General features: G+C 40.3%; 1 protein-coding gene across 2 annotated transcripts in view; it reads left to right on the top strand.

The window, feature by feature from the left end:
• Nucleotides 1-23,050, top strand: part of LRBA (LPS responsive beige-like anchor protein) — a 634,690-nt gene that overhangs the window by 385,573 nt on the left and 226,067 nt on the right. The gene's annotated exons all lie outside the window — the stretch shown is intronic.

Here is a 23,050-nt window from a genome sequence, read left to right as displayed (position 1 = left end):
ATTGTTAAAGTCAAACTTACTAATGGCTTATGAAGTCGATGAGGGTGCAGCAGTGTCTACTGTTAAGGTCTCTCGGTCAGTCAGCGGTATTTATTGAATGTCTTCTATGTGCAGAGCACTGCACTAAGTGCTTAGAAAAGTCCAATAAAAATGTAATACTTGATCCCTGTCTGGAGGTCTGGCATCAAACACAAATTACAACTGGTTCTCCTAAAACACATGTTTTCCATTCATTCAGTCATATTTATTAAGTGCTTACTGTGTGCAGAGCACTGTACTAAGCACTTGGGAAGTACAAGTCAGCAACATATACAGAGAGAGAGAGAGAACTTTTCTGTTTTCGTATTTCAAATGTTCCTGTGGTATTAGGCAAGTCTTTTACAAAACTAAATTCAAAATAATCCAAAAATAATTTATTCCAACTTTGTGAAACTGTTGTTTCCCATATCTCTCAATCAGCTTTTGAGAATGTAGCCTTAGAGAAGAAACTTTGTAATTAGAACCAATTATGTTTGCTGGTAAACATCTCTGTCTGTGTATTATATTCCATACACAGATAGAACATTATTGAAGAGTTAGGGAATGATCTTTTCACAGTCACGTGTCTGTTCCGACGTAACATGATCTGCAAGTCGACATAGTTGCGGTAAGACTGTGAGCCCACTGTTGGGTTGGGACTGTCTCTATATGTTGCCAACTTGTACTTCCCAAGCGCTTAGTACAGTGCTCTGCACACAGTAAGCGCTCAATAAATACGATTGATTGATTAAAGGAAGAAACAGTTGGACGTGTTAGTATTATCAAGGCATGAGCTTACTATGTGCCAAGCACTGTTCTCAGTGTTGGGGTAGATACAAGGTAATGATCTACCTTGGTTTGGTTGGTAATGGTTTATTTATTTATTTTACTTGTACATATCTATCCTATTTATTTTATTTTGTTAGTATGTTTGGTTTTGTTCTCTGTCTCCCCCTTTTAGACTGTGAGCCCACTGTTGGGTAGGGACCGTCTCTATATGTTGCCAATTTGTACTTCCCAAGTGCTTAGTACAGTGCTCTGCACATAGTAAGCGCTCAATAAATACGATTGATGATGATGAGGTTGGACACAGTTCCTGTCCCACATGAGACTCACAGTCTTAATCCCCATTTTACAGAGGAGGTAACTGAGGCACAGAGAAATGAAGTGATTTGCCCAAGGCTGACAAGTGGCGGAGCCGAGATTATGGGAAACCCATAACCTTGTCACTCTCAGGCCCGTGCTCTATCCACTATACGCTGCTTCACTAGACTTCTTTGGACTGTAAGCTAATCACTAGTCTTTAAGCTCATTCTGGGCAGGGAACATGTCTGCTAATTATGTTGTAGTCTCCCAAGTGCTTAGTACAGAGGTTGCACATAGTAAGGGCTCAATAAATACTAGTGATTGATAGATTGTTTCCATAAGCACAGGATGAATCTGTTATCTCGCCATCCATCTAGCAACGGATTTTGATGGTCACAGAAGGCCTCGGTGAGACAATGTGAGGGCTCAGTTCAGTCCAACACAATCAATCAATCAATCAATGGTATTAATTGAGCGCTATTTGTCTGCAGAGCACTGATCTTAGAACTTGGGAGAGTACAGTACAACAGAGTTGGTAGACACGTTCTTTGTCCGTGAGGAGCCTGAGCCTAAAGTGGGAGACAGACATGAAAATAAATTACGGATATGTACGTAAGTGCTGTAGGGCTGAAGTATGATGGATAATACCTTTCTTTCCAACCCTAAATTTAAAGTCCTATGAAACATAAGCCATTTCTGCTTGACCACTTAAGAAACAGCAGGGCCGTGCCATTGAATAGTATCCTTGATTTCTGAACAGCCCTAGTTAGGGTTGGTAAAAACGTTTTTATCGGTACAACGTAGATGAGATTTTTCCCTCGATAACAGTGTCACACACAATCTCATGATTAGGAGTTTCACCCTTGAACATGGAGGCAGCTGTCTTTAACAATTAATTATAGTAGTACTGACATCTCAATGGATTGTTACCAAGTTGTAGTATTTCGGTAATTTCAAAGTTAATTATGAAACATTTTGCATCAACTAAATAAAAATGGGATGTAAATTGCACTTTTCTGTTTTCTTATTTAAAATGTTCCTGTCTCCCCCTTCTAGACTGTGAGCCCACTGTTGGGTAGGGACTGTCTCTTTATGTTGCCAACTTGTACTTCCCAAGCGCTTAGTACAGTGCTCTGCACACAGTAAGCGCTTAATAAATACGATTGATGTTGATGATGATGATGATGATGATGATGATGATGATGACTGTATATGTTGCCAACTTGTACTTCCCAAGCACTTAGTACAGTGCTCTGCACACAGTATGCGCTCAGTAAATACGACTGATTGATTGATTAAGGCAAGTATTTTACAAAACTAAATTCAAGATAATCCAAAAATAATTTTTTTTCCAAGTTCATGAAATGATTGCTTCCCATATCTCAAAATCAGCTTTTGAGAATGTAGCATTAGAGCAAAAAGCCTTATAATTAGAAGCGGTTATGTTTGCCAGAAACATCTCTCTCTCTCACTTACGAGTGTAAATTTGAAGCAGATTATATTGTGTTTTCATCCCGTGTCTCAGTGTGCAGTGGAGATCAGTTTGTTCATTTAGCACGCTCCAGCCCTTTCCCAGTGAAGAGGCCCGTAGCCGCAGGATGGGCGGTGTCCAGGAAGATCAATCAATCAATCAATCAATCGTATTTATTGAGCGCTTACTGTGTGCAGAGCACTGTACTAAGCGCTTGGGAAGTTCAAGTTGGCAACACCTAGAGACGGTCCCTACCCGACAGCGGGCTCACAGTCTAGAAGGGGGAGAAAGACAACAAAACAAAACATATTAACAAAATAAAATAAGTAGAATAAATATGTACAAGCAAAATAAGTAAATGTTTGGAGACATTTCAGTAAACTTTAAAAAATGGAGATATTCTTTTTCTCTAACAAGTAATTGGCACTGTTATGTTCCTACTGTTTTCCCAATGAATGTGGTAATGCTAAAGTTTTTCCTTAACAGTCCCTTCTCAAACAGATGAAACAATTACATAACACACTCCAATATGCTGACTAGGTAAGTAGACCATTTATCAATGGGTCACGTTTAAAGTTCCATATTCTCAGGTCAGAAAGAATGAATTGCCGTAGGAATTTAAATCTTTAGTGATGACAAGTTGTATTTGCACCTTATACAGTTTGGATTTAGTTTTTAAAAATGCCATTTTTTTAACCCTCATGAACATTGTTGCCAATTTGTACTTCCCAAGCGCTTAGTACAGTGCTCTGCACATAGTAAGCGCTCAATAAATACGATTGATGATGATTGTAGAGATGAAAACACGAAAATATAGTTGTCCGGTATATCTTTTACCATTGGTAGTTCTCAATTATTCTTAGTGAGAAGAGGCGGTGTATTTTAGTCGTGTCTCTCAAAGAGAGTGAGAGTAAATGGTTGAAGGGTAAAAGATATTAACTGAAGCAAGAACATTATGGGTTTTAATATGCTGTTCTAAACCAGTTTTTATTTTCAGTTTACTCTTTTGATGGACCACTTATATTGCAGCGCATAGCACATTCATTTCGAAAGTTACCTGTTTAAGGAAACAATTCATTATGTGCTGTGGAGCTGATGAGTTCAGTAGAGCCACCTTTTAATCCTTGATTCCCTGTGGATTTTCTTCAACAATGCCCTTCTCCTTTAAGTCTCTAAAACTACAGTCCTTTTGAGTGAATAGGGGCTATTTTATACACCACCCTGCTCCCAATCCAATTAAAGGCTCCATAATAGGTGGATTAGGGAAAGTTTACTTCTTAGCAGGAGTGAAGCTTTGGAAAAATAGTATGTTGATAGCAAGTGGGAATGTGAGGGAAAGCGGAGAAAATTAAGGAGATAATGGTTGGTAATCTTAACTTGTCTGATGTTTGCGCTGTTCACAATATAGCGGATTTTTAGAGTAAGGGAAACAATGCTTCAGATTCTTTAACCATTTTGTTTCTGGAGTTTGGCTGTCTCTTCAATTTTCTTCACTTTTGCTTTTGTTATCTGCATCTTGCACAAATACCGTTTAATCCATTACTTCAAGCTTCTGTGTGTTTTGTCGCATTTTCTTTTTTCTTTTATTTTGTGTGAGAGTGGTGGTGTTGGGAAGAGGTGAGAGGAAAGAAAAGTTAATCTGGATAATAGTCAACTTGCACCATTATAAAAACACCTAGTTGGTAACATGCCTTTGTTTACCATATTTCAGGTTTTCCGTTCTGAAGGGAAAAAAAGATCACAATTTAAGTAAGCTGTGCCAGAAAAATTCAGGCTGAAAAATCATAATTTGGACCCAAATCTCCCCTGTTCAGGGCAAATAAGAAAAAATTTTAAATGAATGGTATATTATTTTACCTATGATTTGGGTAATACAAATATAATAAAATTGAACCGAGTGGGAGTACATTAAATTTTTTTTTATCTTGACCTGCACTTTCCTATTTAGCACCATCTGTCACTATTCTTTACAGGTAAATTATGCTGTTTTTCTTGGAGCTACTTCAAGTCAACTTGAAGTCTCAGTCCTTTAAAGAATTCTCTGGCCATTATGGTCAGTGTCTGTATATCGACAAAGTGTTAAAAGTATCCTCCTTCAGGGTGCTTAGCTAGGTGATTGAATAGAGAATTTTTTTTTGTACCATCAAACCATTATTTTGGAAAGGATAAATGAAGCCCTTCCTAGTTTGTAAAACAACCATTATTCATTATTTTCAGCTACTTTACTACCTTATAATTGTAAAGGCCTCTCCCGAGCGGTTTCCTTCATTTCCTAGCATTGAGGATTGTAGCGGGGCTAAATGTTTAATGAGTCCGGTGTGTTAAAGACTTCACTTTTCTTCCAATTAACCCCGAGACCACTCTGGCATTTTTGTAAATCCACAGAAGTATTTTGAGTGAGGCCTAAAGGGTAAGCTGCAGGCAGGCTGTGAAAAATGTAAAAAGACTAACCTGCTAACAAACGTTGTGCAGTAGGACAAAGAGAGTTTAATCCGTATTATGGTAAATGCAGGCTTAGTGTCCCAAAAGGGCTTTGCAAAGTGGGACAAAACAAAGAAGGGGCAGCGCCAATAAAAATCCAGTGCTTTTATTTTTATACACAAAATTGTTGCGAAAGAAAAACTGATAATAGCATTAAGAAAAGGTTTGAATGGCGGTTTTAAATATGATACTAAACATTGTAATTGTTCACCAATTGAATGCATTTTGTTGTACATAGAGAAGCTAAAAGCATCATGCGCAGTGTGGTCCCGTTAATGTCACTTGAAGAAAACCGTAACTCATACCGAGTTTAGCGCTTGCTTCTCCACTTCAGCATTACAGGAATCATATTTTTGCACTTTATTAACTTGCTCCCTATTAAAATGGGAAGATGCAGGTCAGTGCCTTCATCGAAGGATTCTCTGTGTTGATTGGGGTTACTGGCAGCTAATTGGAATTTTAATGCTGCAGATGATCGGGAATCTATAGTTTTAAAATCGTGTAACGGCAGACGATAAGCAAGCAAAATTCTCTCTCTCTTCCCTCCCCCTCCCCTTTAGAGAGGATTCTATTCCAAAAGCTTAAATAAGATAAAACTTCTATGGATTCAATCAGCTGGAATAATTTTACTTAGGTTATCAGGCATTAGTTTTTCATCAGTCGAATTTATTGAATTTATTGAGCGCTTACTGTGTGCAGAGCACTGTACTAAACGCTTGGGAAGTACAAATTGGCAACATATTAAATAAACTTTTTATTTCCTGGTCATTTTTTAGGTATATATTTGAAATCACTAGAAAGGGAAGAAATATGAAAAAAACCCTCGTTACCCGCAATTCTTAATGACACTATGCTTGCTATCGCAGTTGCTAATGAGAAATTCTTTACAAGGAATTCTAAATCTTTATTTGTAAATGCCGTTTAGGAAATACGTGATGGATTGCTCAGTGCCTTCATTACTTCCTTTTTCAAAGGTTTTCATCAAAATATCCCTTGAGTTATAGCTATTTGAAAATTGGTGAGAGGCGTAGCAAAAATTGGAGTTACGAATGTCATAAAAAATAAAATGATTTTGAAGGTAAACAAAAAATTACATCCTAAATCCTTAGTACCATTCTGTTATAGGATTAAAATGGCGGGCCATGTGTTCTAAAATTTAGCAATTTAGCAACGATACCCTTGGTACCGAAGAAAAGCAGCATGGCCTAGTGGAAGGAGCGAGGGCCAGAGAGTCAGAGGACAGTCGGAGGTTGTAATATCAGTTCTTCCAGTTGCTTGCCTCGTAATCTTGGGCAAGTCACTTAACTTCTCTTTGTCTCAGTTTCCTCAGCTGTAAAATGGGGATTAAATACCTGCTCTCCCTGCCACTTAGACTGTGAACCCCATGCGGGACCGGGAGTGTGTCTGACCTACTGAACATGTACTACTTGAGTGCTTAGGACAGTGTTCAACACTTAGTAAACATTTAACAAATGATATATTAATAATAATAATAATAAATAATCTTCAATGATATCAGTTTTGGTATCCACATCTGGCCTAGCCCCTCTCCACAGCTGACTTCCCTGTATGAAGTTCTTTCCAGGGACTGCTGGGCGTTGTACTGGGAAACTCATTCAAGCAGCATAAGTTGAGTATTCCCGTTCCTTGTTCTGGCCCGAGTCTGGCCTTAGCCTGGCCTTTTTTCCCCCCAAAGCTCAGGTCGATATACCTGTAGGTGAACTTGGATCTTGGAACTTGGATGTTAGACGGCCAGGGGCACGGCTCGTAAATAACTCCAGCATTTTATGAAAAAGGTTGTAAATTCTTTTAAAATACAATTTAATGAGGACATATGTTTTGCTTATATAATGCCATTTAATCAAGCTACAAACTGAAGCATGGTCTTCGGATTATTATTTGGTGTTAAACTTGGCTGGAGCTACATACAGCAATAGAAAAGCTTAATAAATATACTATTATTGCTATAATAAGTATTATTCATTCATTCAACCGTATTTATTGAGCACTTACTGTGTGCACGGCACTGTACTACTATTATTAGCTCTTCTATAACTTTGTAGATTGTTAGTTTGGTGTGAAGTTTGAGTCAGTATTGTTACTTTTTCTGAGACAGGGAATCGTGTCCAACCTGATTACCTCGTATCTGCCCCAGTGCTTAGAACAGTGCTTGGCATATAGTAGGTACTTAACATGTACCGTAATAATAATGAAACTATGTTGTACTGTACTCTCCTAAGTGCTTAATACAGTGATCTGCACACAGTGAGAGCTCAATAAATACCTTTAATTGCTCTAAAGGACATGTCATCTTTAATTTATTTTTCTCCTTTTGGCATCACGGAAGAGTTTACTTTTCAGGTACCAGAACTGGGAGAGGGTGGAAAATTGTATTGCCAAAAAAACCATTGGACTGTGTCTAGGTCTTCCCAAATGTAGTTCAGTAAATAATGTTTGTGCGTGCACGTGTGTGTATGTTTGTGTTTTTAACTCAAGGCCATAGGGTGGTGCTGAATCTGCAAAGGGGTTCACTGTAATCTGATTCTTTTGGCATCATTTTTGAATACGATGGGCAGATATATTTATAGAAATATATATATATATATATATATATGTATATAGTGTACTGGGGAATCAGGGAATAAGATAACAGTGATATTCTCTGGAGGAATGAAGTGAAGACAGAATGGTTGCGTACAATAACAGTTAAGGCTGGACAAAGGAGAGACTAGTGACAAGCTGGTTAACTGCCAGAGGCTCTGCGTTGGCTCCCCTGTCACTGGATCCTCATCATTGCCTTCTCTGTAGACTGCTATGGCTCAGAAAATGGTTCCTTTCAGGAAGCATTCATTCATTCAGTAGTATTCATTGAGCGCTTGCTGTGTGCATATTTACTATTCTATTTATTTTGTTAATGATGCACATATAGCTATAATTCTGTTTGTTCTGACGATCTTGACACCTGTCTACATGTTTTGTTTTGTTGTCTGTCTCCCCCTTCTAGACTGTGAGCCCGCTGTTGGGTAGGGACCGTCTCTATATGTTGCCAACTTGTTCTTCCCAAGCGCCTAGTACAGTGCACACAGTAAGCGCTCAATAAATACGATTGAATGAATGAATGAATGTGCAGAGCACTGTACTAAGCGCTTGGAAAGTACAATTCGGCAGCAGAGACAATCCCTACCCAGCAATGGCCTCACAGTCTAGAAGGGGGAAGACAGACAACACAACAAGTAGACTAGCATCAATATAAGTGAATGCAATTATAGAGATATACACATCATTAATAAAATAAATAGAATAATACATCTCCTCACCGTACCTCGTTCTCGCCTGTCCCGCCATCGACCCCCGGCCCACGTCATCCCCCGGGCCTGGAATGCCCCCAATCCCTCTGCCCCTCCGCCAAGCTAGCTCTCTTCCTCCCTTCAAGGCCCTGCTGAGAGCTCACCTCCTCCAGGAGGCCTTCCCAGACTGAGCCCCTTCCTTCCTCTCCCCCTCGTCCCCCTCTCCATCCCCCCATCTTACCTCCTTCCCTTCCCCACAGCACCTGTATATATGTATATATGTTTGTACATATTTATTACTCTATTTATTTATTTTACTTGTACATATCTATTCTATTTATTTTATTTTGTTAGTATGTTTGGTTTTGTTCTCTGTCTCCCCCTTTTAGACTGTGAGTCCACTGTTGGGTAGGGACTGTCTCTATATGTTGCCAACTTGCACTTCCCAAGCGCTTAGTACAGTGCTCTGCACACAGTAAGCGGTCAATAAATACGATTGATGATGATGATGATGAAGTGCGGCAGGGAGAGGAGTTGAGTAGAGGGAGGGAGTCGAGGCAGAGGGGAGGAGGAGCAGAGGAAAAGGGGGGCTCAGTCTGGAGGAGGTGAGCTTTCAGTAGGGCAAGGTGGATAGGAGAGATACGCTTTCTAGTTGGACTAGAACGGTCTATGAGGGGACAGGTGGAGGAAGGTCCCAGCATGGAGTCTCTTGTAGGGCAGTGTTACCACCTGAGCCTTTGTAGCCCCTCCTGCTAACTGCCTTGGCTGGAGGGATCGGGGGGAAAGGAGGAAACAGCCTCTCCCTGTGCCGATACAATACAGTTGAAGTCCCAACTTAAGGGGCCTGGCACAAGTATCTCCCTATTCTATCTGCTCTCCTAGCCCTAAGGCAGCACTGTCTGTCCACAGAACCCCGGATTTGAGGTGGGCTATTATATCTCCAACATGAAGCCGGTGACAGCATCACAACTTCAACTCTGACCCCATACTAAGCTCCAGCTATTTAAGCTTCAGTAATCAATCAATCAATCAATCAATCGTATTTATTGAGCGCTTACTGTGAGCAGAGCACTGTACTGAGCACTTGGGAAGTTCAAGTCGGCAACACATAGGGACAGTCCCCACCCAACAGCGGGCTCACAGTCTAGAAGGGGGAGGCAGAGAACAAAACCAAACATACTAACAAAATAAAGTAAATAGAATAGATATGTACAAGTAAGATAAATAGAGTAATAAATATGTACAAACATATATACAGGTGCTGTGGGGAAGGGAAGGAAGTAAGATGGGGGGGGATGGAGAGGGGGGCGAGGGGGAGAGGAAGGAAGGGACTCAGTCTGGGAAGGCCTCCTGGAGGAGGTGAGCTCTCAGTAGGGTCTTGAAGGGAGGAAGAGAGCTAGCTTGGCGGATGGGCAGAGGGAGGGCATTCCAGGCCCGGGGGATGACGTGGGCCGGGGGTAATAAGTAATAAGAAGTAATAAGAATATAATAAGTAATAATAAGTAATAAGACAAGTTGCCAACTTGTACTTCCCAAGTGCTTAGTACAGTACTCTGCACATAGTAAGCGCTCAATAAATACGATTGATGATGAAGAAGCATCTATTTTCTAGGCAATGCTGTATCATTTTAGAGACAATAGACAAGGCAGTCATTACCGTTGGAAATGGAGTTTCTTTCAAGTGGATTTGGTGCTTTGTACATTATTGTATCCCTCATAAGCTTCATTAAAATAAAGAATCATGAACCTGTATAATAATGAGGCTGATCTTTAATAACTGGCTTGAAGGACTGATTGATTGCAAAATGATCTGAGGGTCTGGTTGTTTCAGAGGAGGTTGGAAGGATGTGTTTTCTGTGCACATGGCAGACGTATCCCTCTGTGTCTGAGCTGTTGCTCCTAGACATTAAACAAATTCAGGATGATGTTCCCTAGGTAGAATGAGCTGCCTGCTGGCAACTAGATACAATAGTTCAATGTGTACACTGAGATAAGGATGGCATGTAATTTGTGTTAGAATTTGGCTGGTAATTTTATAGAAAGCTATGGTCTTTTCAAGTCAGAGCTTTGGCAGAGACTGGGTAACTGGGGAAAAGACTGGAAGGGTGTCAATGAAAATATTTGTTGTTTGCAGAGAGATGTATATGTACTTGAACGATGTACTTTTCATCCAGCAAATACTTGACTAGTGCTAGGAGATTGAGTACCATTTCACTTTTTGGTAATGTAGTTAGAAAACCTTTTACTAAAATTGGGAACAAAGCCTTTGCGGTTTCATCAGTCGTACATTTCATTTTGCATTTGAACGTGCAGTTATTTTGGGCTGAGCAGGTTTGGAGGGACTGTGAAGTTTCTGGCATGGAGGCTTGGTGGGATACTTGAGGTCAGGATGCTTTGCATGCCCTCCTTTTCAGGCCCCAGAGCTATTTACAGCTCCACCACCCAGTTCATCCTCCATGGCCTTAGGTAGAGGGATTTCCTTCATATCCTGGTGATCCAACCAGGAAGAGGATAAGGAAGGAGGAAAAAAACGCTAATTCTGGGGCCCCTATAATGTAGATTTCACATTCCCCTCTCTATTAAGACTATGTTCACCAAGGTTTCCACATCTTGCAAAGTCTAGTGCTTTTTTTCTCTGCCCTAATCCCCCTTGATCTTTTTTGCCACTTTTGATATAGTTGATCATCTCCTAGTTACTCTGAAGCCGTGATTTTATAGACATGTCACTCCTCTGGTTTTCTTCGTACTACTGTGATTGCACTTGGTTTTTCTTTACTAGCTCTCCTTCTCTCTTCACCTTTTAACTGTGGCTGTTCCTCAAGTCTCAGTGTGGGTCATTCTTCTTTTCTCACTTTGTACTTATTGTCACAGATTTCTTCTTCAGATGGTTTCAAGTATCAACTTTATGCGGGTAACTTCCAATCCTACATCTGTAATCTTGACCTCCAACCCTAACCTGCTCTACAATTTTGTATTTCGTCCTCTTTTGAATCATTTCCACCTGGATGACCCACTGGTACTTTAAATCAAGCGAAAACTAAACTTACTTTCTCTGGTAAACCTTTTTCTTTTCCCAGTGTTTTTTTTTTTTTTTATCATTAAGAAAACCATCAGTCATCCTTGACTCACAAGCTTGTGGGAGAACCGTTTCCTTTGATTCTTTTCTGCATTTATTTCCCACCCTCAGTCTGTCTTGAAGTGCTGCTGGTTCTTTTCTTATATTATTTCCTGGATTCACCTTCTCCTCTCCAACCTGGTTCTCACTGTTATCACTACTATACTATTACTGTAACAGCCGCTTTGCTGGTATCCCTATGTTTAGCTCTTCCAATTCAGTGTATCGCATATAGATTCCTTTTACAACATCTGTTGAGCACAGCACTCCTTTCATCAAAAACTTCCAAATTGATATTCATATAAAGCAAAAGCCTCTGACCCTGGGCTGATGGTCTGGAGTATTTTGTATTTTTTGTCAACAACATAAGAATTGCCATTCCTGAGTCAGACCAATAATCCATCTAGTTCAGACTTCTCTCTTTGGCAGTGGCAACAGTTTCCCTCTACAGCCTTAACTTTCCTCTAATAGTAATAATTGTGATATCTGTCAAGCACTTACTATGTGCGAGCACTTTAATAATAATAATAATAGTAGTACTAGTAATAATGATATTTGTTAAGTGCTTACTATGTGCCAAACACTGTACTATGCGGTGGGGTAGACCCAAGATAATTAGGACCCACATGGGGCTCACAGTCTAAATAGGAGGGGGGAAAAGGCATCGAATCCCCTTTTTGCAGATGAGGGAACTGAGGCACAGAGAAGTTAAGTGACTTGCCAAGGTCACACAGCAGGTATGTGGTGGAGCCAAGATTAAAAGCCAGGTCCTCCAACTCCCGGACTGTGCTCTTTATATTGGGCCACATTGCTCCGGTAACTCATTATGGACTTCTCATCTGTGATTTATCCCAAACTCTTATTGAACCTATTGATTTGGCCTGCACACATTTGTGTGAATCTCCTCCGTCCACGCCTCTCCTTCCTCCCTGTTTGTTTGTTTCCCTAGGAAATGCTCTGCCCCTCTCCCAAGCAAACCTGAAAACTGCTGAATGCATTAGTATGTTCAAGCTTTTGTTCCTTCCTGGAAAACCCTACTCCTTCGGAAAATGTTTTTTGTCTTTCTTCTCACTGCGTAGACTAAGCCATTGCTTTACTGCTTTTAAAGTTTGGAACATCCATCTCTTAAAGTAATAAATGACTGTGTTCCCTCATGCTTAAAATCGAGGAAAAGTGACTTTTGGTGTTTTTCAAAATGGTTTAAAATCTCATATTAATCTCTGGATTGTGAACACCCTCTTTATACCTCCCCTGTTTCACACGTGTGCTCACTCATTCCATCATAGGCCCATTCCATGCCCGACTCAAATACAAGTCCGGTATTACAAATGACAGTGTTAGTGACATGGCCACTTTTAGCATGGTGCTAAATTTTCAAGACAATTTATTTGTTTTTGTGGTAGTTGTTTAGCACTTGCTATGTGCCAGGCACTATACTAAGCTCTAGGATAGATACAAGGGTATCATCATCATCAATCGTATTTATTGAGCGCTTACTATGTGCAGAGCACTGTATCAGGTTGGGCACAGTCTCTGTCCCACATGGGGCTCTTAGCCTAAGTAGGAGGAAGAACAAATATTTATAATATCTTTTTTCTGTGAGCATTTTTGAAAGGGTACTAATTGTTAACATTTGTCTGTGTTGAGCATTAACATATAAGTAGGATGTGAGATGCGTGAACTGCAAGGAAATACTTAAGCTGAAAGCAATTTATGTTGCTTTTAGTTTTGTTTTTCACTTATTAATATTTTACTTCCATTAAGGCCTTGAAAACTCTCCTCTATCCTGCAGTAATGTAATTATTCGTTGGGTAGTGGTGGTGGAAATCACCGTGGATAAAGGAATTATTTGAATGTCCCAAATGCGGCATTATAACACAAATCAGATCATGAGAGCAGAGGGCTTTAAAACAATCCCCTTTATTTAATCACATCAGACTGCAGTTAAAACTTGAGAAGAGTGAAGTGTAGGAAATAGCTAAAAGGGTTGAATTTCAGGTTTTGATACTTCAGTGGTAATAACCTTATGGCCATTTTTATTCCCCTTAGTCTGTTCTGGAGACAGCAGGTTTCAATGACCAGTGATGTAATCAAATCTTAATATAGATGAAATGAGCTCATAGGAAAAGAAATGTTCAGAATAGGCTGGTTTAATAATCAAAGTAGTTGGACTAGCGTGTAGTTAGCTACCCAACTAGAAAAAGTCATGTTGCTTTGTAAAACCTGTGGCTATGTGACATCAATCAGTCAGTGGTATTTATTGAGTGCTGAACACCGTATTAAGCGTTTGGGGAGAGTGCATTATAAATGAGTTGGTAGACATGTTCCCTGCCCACAACAAGCTTACAGCCTAGAGGGAAATGTAGCATGGTATCACCTTAATAATAATTGTTATTGAATAATATGTATTCTTAGAAAGAAAGTGATCATCGTATGAAAATAAGATAAAATTTCCAAGAACTAGAGACTTGAATGATTAAAACACTGTAATGTCTATAAGGCATAGAAGGTTGTCTGCTTAACTTTTTACTGCTAGAAAACACCATCTTTGATCCACTGGATTTTTGAGTTTGCATATGCTGATTTTGTTTTTATTAGACCACAGGAGTCGCTAAAATATCAACAGCATGTGTTTGCACATGTACAAAATTTGCCAAAAAATATCAACCCCAACATACTATATACAATATATACAATATATATATTACTATATATATTACTATATATTAATATACTATATACTATATATATACACACACACTATATATTGTTGCCAACTTGTACTTCCCAAGCGCTTAGTACAGTGCTCTGCACACAGTAAGTGCTCAATAAATACGATTGATTGATATACTTTTCTTAAATGAATGGATTTTAGTTCTCATGCTAATGAAGGGAATTCTGTTGCCAAGTCATAATTTTGATCAAATGAATAATTTTGGAGTACTTGCTTGCATTTTCTTAAAACTCTCCTTTTATCAGACAGGGTATCTACCTGTTGTAAATTTTGTAATCGAGGGACACCAGCTGAAAGGGACTCCCATTAGATTGACCCTCCAGGAGGCCTTCCCAGACTGAGCCCCTTCCTCTCCCCCTCGTCCCCCTCTCCATGCCCCCATCTTACCTCCTTCCCTTCCCCACAGCACCTGTATATATGTATATATGTTTGTACATATTTATTACTCTATTTATTTATTTATTTTATTTGTACATATCTATTCTATTTATTTTATTTTGTTAGTATGTTTGGTTTTGTTCTCTGTCTCCCCCTTTTAGACTGTGAGCCCACTGTTGGGTAGGGACTGTCTCTATATGTTGCCAATTTGTACTTCCCAAGCGCTTAGTACAGTGCCCTGCACATAGTAAGCGCTCAATAAATACAATTGATGATGATTGACCCTGTTGAAGCTGGGCTTCACCCCCAAAGATTTCTGAGCTTGTCTTTCAGGGCAGGAAGTGGGCCGGAAGACATTGGCTCCATTTTTTATCTTCTGCAGCTCAGGCTGGCCTAGAGGTTCCTCTTGGTCTTGGTCTGTCTCTGGAACCTAAAAGGGACGGACCAGGGCCCCGCATCTGCCTTGCCTGGCCCAGATGACACAAGGGGTTGTTAGCCGGTGAAGTAGGTGCCAGGGTTCGGTAGCCCCCACGGAGTCAGCAGCCGCAGCAGCAGTTGCATCACGGCAGGACCCCAAAGTCACTTCAATAGGCTGGTTTAATGATCAAAGTAGTTGGACTAGCATGTAGTTAGCTACCCAGCTAGAAAAAGTCATGTTCTCCGTACCTCGTTCTCGCCTGTCCCGCCATCGACCCCCGGCCCACGTCCTCCCCCGGGCCTGGAATGCCCTCCCTCTGCCCATCCGCCAAGCTAGCTCTCTTCCTCCCTTCAAGGCCCTACTGAGAGCTCACCTCCTCCAGGAGGCCTTCCCAGACTGAGTCCCTTCCTTCCTCTCCCCCTCGTCCCCCTCTCCATCCCCCCATCTTACTCCTTCCCTTCCCCTCAGCACCTGTTTATATGTATATATGTTTGTACATATTTATTACTCTATTTATATATTTATTTATTTTACTTGTACATATCTATTCTATTTATTTTATTTTGTTAGTATGTTTGGTTTTGTTCTCTGTCTCCCCCTTTTAGACTGTGAGCCCACTGTTGGGTAGGGACTGTCTCTATATGTTGCCACCTTGTACTTCCCAAGCGCTTAGTACAGTGCTCTGCACACAGTAAGCGCTCAATAAATACGATTGATTGATTGATTGATTGATTCAATAGTTTGGGTGTTGGAACTGCCAAGGAGAGGGCATGGCAATCGCTGATCTTTGGCTTTACTCTTCTTTTTCTTCTGCCATTACCTCTCTTCTTCTTCTCCTCCTCCCCTTTACCCTTCACGTCCCTCCATCTGATTTTTCCATCTTCATTTCCTCTCTTAACTCCGGGCCCTAGTGCTGGCTCAGGACTTTTTGATCTTTCCTGGAGTCCTGGTCCAGATAAGGGGCTCTGCTCTCTCTTCCACAGGCCCTGGACCAGCTAGATTGGATGCTTTCAGAATCTGGAGGTGCAGGTGCTTTCCAGATGAACCAGTGCCTCACAGGGCCCTGAACCAAATGCAGATTCGCGTACTTCTTAGGCCCCAGACAATCTGCTCTAGGATTGCAGGCAGCCCTAAGGCTCCCTTCCAGAACAGGCCAGCTCTCACAACTGGACATTGACATAACCTGGGCCGAGCCTCCAAACCCCTTCTCAAACCCTTGAAGTCGAAGCTTCCCCAAGATACCACGTTGGATGAAAATTCCCTCTGGTCTGCTGTACTTACATTTGATCGGAGCTCCAGAGTAACAGAAAGTAAAAGGACTAAAGACCGTAAAAGAAAGGAAAGGGTAGCAAAAAGATGAATGTAATTTTAACAGGTTGGAATAAAAATGCTGATTTGAGGCAATTCCTATCCCATAAAGACCTGTAGAGTGATCTGTCACTTTGTCTTACAGTTTCATCTGGGGTGGAATATAGAGGAAAGAGGCACATTCCCCTATTTTGTCCTGCTCCCAGTGCCCAGGTTGTTGCTTTTGGGACCATCCTGCAGCTTCTGCCACCTGGTTTAAATGAGGTTAGCTTCTAGTATGAGCTGGATTTACAATTCAGATTTTTAAGATTTGGGCTGTTGTTTTATCCCGATGTGCTAAGGCATTTACTCTTAGGTTAGAGATGTAGCATGGAAAATAACTAACAGATTGGAAATATGGTAAGTCCATCAGGAAGCTTGGGCTGAGATTCATTGTCAGGCCATTCGGAATTCCTCTTGGGATCCCCGGCAAGAGCATTCCTGGTAGAGTCACTTCTATAATATGAGTGGCTGTGCCCTTGCAAGGCCCTATGTTCAGGAAAATACTGCCCCACACATCATTCAATAGAAAGTATATTAATTACTTACTATGAATGGAACACTGTACTAAGCACTTGGAAGAGTACAACACAGTTGGAGAGTACAGTGTGATGCAATACAAAAAAGATTTTTTCCGGTTCCAATTCTTGAACATGCAGCGTGAAACCGGCCTTGAGAAAAGCAAGCAGTTTTCCATCCCTGCCTCCAGTGTAATGGGGAGGGGCACACATGTGTGCACACAAGCCATTTCTTTCAAAACCATAGAGCCCTGAATCCCAACAGGCTTGGGTTGTCAGATGAAGCTTCCCTGATTCTCTAAAAATGTTCTCGCCAAGCTCTAGTGAATGCCTAAGCGTATTTAGTTGGGCTGTAAGATAGGTAATCGTGCTTCAAAAGCAGCCATTGCCTCTGACCATTCATTCATTCAGTCGTATATATTGAGCACTTACCATGTGCAGAGCACTGTACTAAGCTCTTGGGAGAGTACAATACGACAATAAACGGACACATTCCCTGCCCGCAACAAGCCTACTGTCTATAAACGAGCTCTTATGACCGAGGCCAAGTCTCTTAAATCTCTCCGTGCCTCAGTTTCCCCATTTGTAAAATGCAACTAACTGCCCTGAGAGTCCTGTTTGGATCCCTTCTAGACTGTGAGCCTGTTGTTGGGTAGGGACCGTCTCTATATGTTGTCAACTTGTGTTTCCCAAGCGCTTAGTACAGTGCTCTGCAGACAGTAAGCACTCAATAAATAGGATTGAATGAATGAATTCAACCTTTAGTCGCAGTCTGCCCATGGAGATCTCCATGTTTGCTCAGTCCTAGTGGGTGAGGTCATTAGACCTATGTTAGGCAGCAGAGTCACAGGCTGGGCGGAGGGCCTGTTCCTCTAATCACTTCCTTCCAAATCTGCGGGGAAAATTAAGAGGGAAGACTGACTCTGTCAGTAGTGGGAAAGTCTGTCCAGCGGAGGGGCAGATCCAAGATTTCCTGGGGGTGGAGCAAAGGGAAGTCCAAAGGTTGGAGCTTGCTGTTGGTTATGATGCTTGCCTGCTTTCCACAGACCCACTGGAAGAGGCATTTCATGTGGTAATATATTTCTCTCAGCATAAACTATATCCAGGATAAAAGTAAAACTAGGTTGAGTTAATTTGGAGCCTATAATAGACCGGGCCCCATTTCCAACAATTTCCTTAAGGAAGTTCCCAGCCGGCCACTGGGCCACAACCCACGGCGTCGGTCATCTCATAGTCAGATCGTCTGTTTGGCTCTGGAAGCCTTGAACCTCAGTGGTTGTAAATACCTTGTAAATAAAGTTCAGTGTTTTCTGTTTTTGATCTTTTTCCAATTTGTGCTACTAATTAAATCCCTACTCTGTGTTTGCCTTGTTTAGGGACCCTGGTTCTGTCAGCCATGGTGGCTGGGGCCCTTAGAGAACCCTCTGATGGCTAAAAATACAGAATGGCTGAAATTGGTCCACATTTGGGGTTATACAGATAAATGGCCCCAATTTGGATTCTTCCAAAGAGAAACACTTGTGGCAGTCTAATACCCTTGAACTCGCCACCGTGAACTGAACGAAATAGTCGTCAGGAGTAAAAATTGGCATTGGTTTTCTTGCTTTGTAGCATTTAGTTCTATTTGGTTCAAGGTTTTCTAAACTGTGATGCCTTATGTGACTTAACTCTAAAGTTTTATGAAATATTTCTACTTTGCTGCCTTGCCTGGAACTACCCAAGAAAATGCTCTTGATTTTTAGGAGTGGCCTAAAATCTTTATAGAAACCCTAGCGAGATAACCAACTTCCAAAGCAAATTTGCAAGCAGTGAATTGCATTTTTTCATTGGGGAGCAAAGACAGAAAGATTCTTCCTAGTTCCAACTCTTGAACACATAACATGAAACTGGCCTTGAAAAGAACAAGCAGTTTTCTCAGTGGGTGTCCAAAAGTGACCTAAAACCTGCTTGTGGATAGAAGAGAAACTGTGCCAAAATTGTGGTTGCACTGAATCCCGTAGAGACTCACAGAAGATGGACAGACAAACAAGCATGGAAGTGGTCGGTTTGGGTCATAACTCAAACATTTCTGGTCCGAAGGTGACTTAAATCCTGCTCCCAGAGATTCAGGCAGCTGGGCTTAAAATTTGGTTGCACAAGCTCACATTGGCACTGAAATCATCATCATCAATCGTATTTATTGAGCGCTTACTGTGTGCAGAGCACTGTACTAAGCGCTTGGGAAGTACAAGTTGGCAACATATAGAGACAGTCCCTACCCAACAGTGGGAAATGGGCTCAACTAGGGCTATCTGGAGCCAGCCTGAACTCTTTCCTAGGTCCGGGCCCATGGGAGCCTTGAGCATTCTTGAACTCGCAGACGGTTTCCTTCCCTTCACTACTAACGGGTTGGCAAACATTAAGAACATATTGACACATATGTTGAACTGGGATAGGAAATTCGATTGCATTTCAAGAGCTCTCAACTTTTATTTCTTCAGAAACATAGGCCAGTGTAATTTTCTTTTAACATCTGACAGATTGAATGGAAGGAACAGATCTGAGATGGGAAAGAAGAGTAGGAGAAAATATCTGGAAAAATCTGGAGAGCCAGTTACGGAAAATGCCATTCGAAATTCCGTAATCTGGAACTGCAAACACGATTGTGCTATACAATTTGCAGTCACTGATTGTGTTCTCATGTTAATTAGAGATAAGGGAATGTTCAGAAGGAGCTGGGCTTTGGTCCTTTTGTCATCAAACTGACAGAGTTTCATCTAACTGATTTTGTCAGCAATAGAGCAGAACCTCCTTGCCACATTAGTAAGAGTTCTCATTAGGCAGCCCGTTTGTCTGACTCCTCATTAAATTGATGAACTCATTTACTTATAGGTGGTGACATCTGATATTGTACGAGGATGTGTTTAGGGAGCAAAATCAAAGCTCTTGTGTAAATAGATTTGTGTAATATCTTCTTGTCAGTGTTTCCATTCAAACAGGAAGTTAAGCAATCAGCTTCTACCTTTTGGGAAAGGATAAAATAAATTAATTATCCACAGTATTAGCCCAATGACTGCATTCTTAAAAGTTAACTATAAAGAGCTATGAAAAAAATCTTTAGGGCTATATTTGAATCACATTGTCACATTTTTTAGTTTTGTGCAATTTACAGAAAACAAGGTTCAGTCAGGAGGAACACAACATGGCTCTGCCATGTAATTCACACTGAAACATTGTTCTGCTATTCACAAAATGACATGTCTTGAAGAGCCCTCCATTTATGCAAAAGTGGTGAAGTCATGCAAAAAAGGGGGTGTAGACCCTCTCAGCAACCTCAGAGTGTTCTAAAAATGCAAATCTTTAAGAAGCCGAAAACAGAATTTATTTAGATTTGTAATGAATAATCCTTGCAAACGGTCTTGCATGGCTTAAGTAGTATTGGACTATCAAATGCAATAGCTTGGTAATGAATGTTTTACCTATTAGTTGGTGTTATCGGCACAAGGTAACCAGTTAGGACATAAGTCCTATGGGAGAAAATCTAGACAAACTGTAGTAGTAGTATTTATTAAGTGCTTACTGTGTGCTGAGCACTGTACTAAGGGCTGGGAGAGAATAAATGGGTGGGAATTGGACATGGTCCTTGTCCCTCAGGGGACTCACAATTTAATAAATGTGCTTCATGTTTCTGGTTTTCCCTATTAAATTGCACTTTGTAATTTGAGTGGAGGTTACCTCGTGCTCACTGAAACACGATAGATGGTGCCAATCTAGAAATATTTTAAAACCTGAAAGTATTTCCTATTGAGATACACAAAACAACATCCAGTTGGCTCTAACTGGTTAGATTTTCCAGGATTTTCCATTCATAAGGCCTCACCTCCAGAAGGCCTTCCCAGACTGAGCCCCCTCCTTCCTTTCCCTCTCCTCCCCCTCCCCATCCCCCTGCCTTACCTCCTTCCCCTCCCCACAGCACCTGTATATATGTTTGTCCGTATTTATTACTGTATTTTATTTGTACATATTTATTCTATTTATTTTATTTTGTTAATATGTTTTGTTTTGTTGTCTGTCTCCCCCTTCTAGACTGTGAGCCCACTTTTGGGTAGGGACTGTCTCTATGTGTTGCCGACTTGTACTTCCCAAGCGCTTAGTACAGTGCTCTGCACACAGTAAGCGCTCAATAAATACGATTGAATGAATGAATATAGTTAGGTTTGTTTGGGGAATGTGGAGCTTAACCAATTAGAATCTGTTTTATACAAACTTTTTTCATGAAAAGTAAAATAGTCTAATAAGTGAGAAGAGAATTCATAAGCGTTCATATCCAACTTCATAAGCCATTCATGTGTTTTCTTGGAGAGGACAGTTGCTAAAGCCATATTTAGGACCACATGATTTTTTCAAAGCAATTAAATGAATCGTATTTTTTGTTTTTTAAATATAATACCATAGGCTTAAATCATGGTGTCTTTGGGATTTTACGGCAATCACCCATTCTTGCATCCTTTCACTTGCTCTGACAGTTATAGACCTCTTCTCTAATAGGGCTTGCATTTGAAGATAAGGCTGTATGTAAACAAATTAACTTTTTTTTAAAAGAGAGCAATTTCATCTGCAATAATGTACCATTTCATAAACTACCTCAGCATAATTCTTTTGGTTAAAAAAGATAAATGACCCATTGTATAACACTTAATATTAGGTAGACTAGATGTCTCTGTGTTCTGGGAGATAAGGCTCTTGTATCATTACACCATAATAAAATGAGTTAATGTTTTAGTATCCTAGATAAAAGAGCAGTAGGTTATATTTAATAACCAAAACGGAGAAACACTTAATTTTAGTTGTCTGTAGCAATATAACACAAATTCCCCTGTAAAACAAATTGCACTTTTGGAATATACTTTAATGTGCATTCGACAAAGGAGAAAATGGGGTGATTGAAGTTCAATTTGTATCATGTTATTAACCATTTCCGCTTGACTAGATGAGTAAAAGGATAATGGATGAGGGTTTTATTATTACCTTTCTGCTAAAATGAAGTGGTATAAAAGATAAGGTGATGAGATTAATGAACATGAGGAAGAGGAGTAATCAGTCAGCCTCCAAGAGGGAGATGAGATGACAGTATGGTACAATGCGATTTGGAAGAACACATTGAAAAAGTGCCATTCTGATTGCCTAAACTTTTTGAAAACGTGCCCATGTGCAATTTAAGTATTTTACTATTGGTTTATGTTTTCTTGGCTTTTAGAAGGATCCTAGGGATAGTGGCTTCTCAATTTTTTTCCCCCACTCCTTCCCCTCCTCTCTCCTCTCCCCCCTAACCCCCCAAAAAACAAAACAGTTGAAGTGTAAGGAAAAAAAAAAAAAACAAGCTCTTATTTCCCTGGGTCATCGTCATTTCTCTTAACTGCCGAAGCCTTGAAGAAGTCATATTTAAAATAACGGTATTTTAGGACTTAAAAATGGGTCAAATTCAGTCCTGAATGAACTGCATAATTAAGTTAGCACTGATCTTTGGCAGTGTCCTAAGATTACAGCTAGGTTGCAAATGTAAAAACAGGGAAATTGAACTCTATCACTTCATAATATTTATTTCAACTGAAATGTCAGCTGTTCCAGTCTCATGTCAGTGGAGCATTTAAGAACATCATATTAGCTAAAGGAGAGCCTGTCTACTACAAGTTTTTGTTAACGCTCCTGAATTTTGTTACATTTAGCAAATCTAAATGAAATGCTATTTATTTATTTATTTTACTTGTACATATCTATTCTATTTATTTTATTTTGTTAGTATGTTTGGTTTTGTTCTCTGTCTCCCCCTTTTAGACTGTGAGCCCACTGTTGGGTAGGGACTGTCTCTATATGTTGCCAACTTGTACTTCCCAAGCGCTTAGTACAGTGCTCTGCACACAGTAAGTGCTCAATAAATACGATTGATTGATTGATTGATTGACCTCAGTCTAGTGCATCATGCAGGTAGGCTCTGGATAAACTGATATAAACATAGTTTTTATTCATATTGAATGCATTTTCCTAAACACTGCAAGCAGAGTTAGTACCTCATTTGAAGCAAAAATTTAAGAACTCTTTTTTTTAAAGAAATGCCAAAGGTACTTTGAATTTTCCCTGCTTGCTTAGAATCTAATGCACGCATCCGCTCTGTGACCTGGGGCAGGTCACTTCACTTCTCCGGGCCTCGGCCACTTCAT

Source organism: Tachyglossus aculeatus, chromosome 12 (genome assembly GCF_015852505.1).
Source record: "Tachyglossus aculeatus isolate mTacAcu1 chromosome 12, mTacAcu1.pri, whole genome shotgun sequence".
Lineage (NCBI taxonomy): Eukaryota > Metazoa > Chordata > Mammalia > Monotremata > Tachyglossidae > Tachyglossus > Tachyglossus aculeatus.
This window is presented reverse-complemented; position numbering and strand designations above follow the sequence as displayed.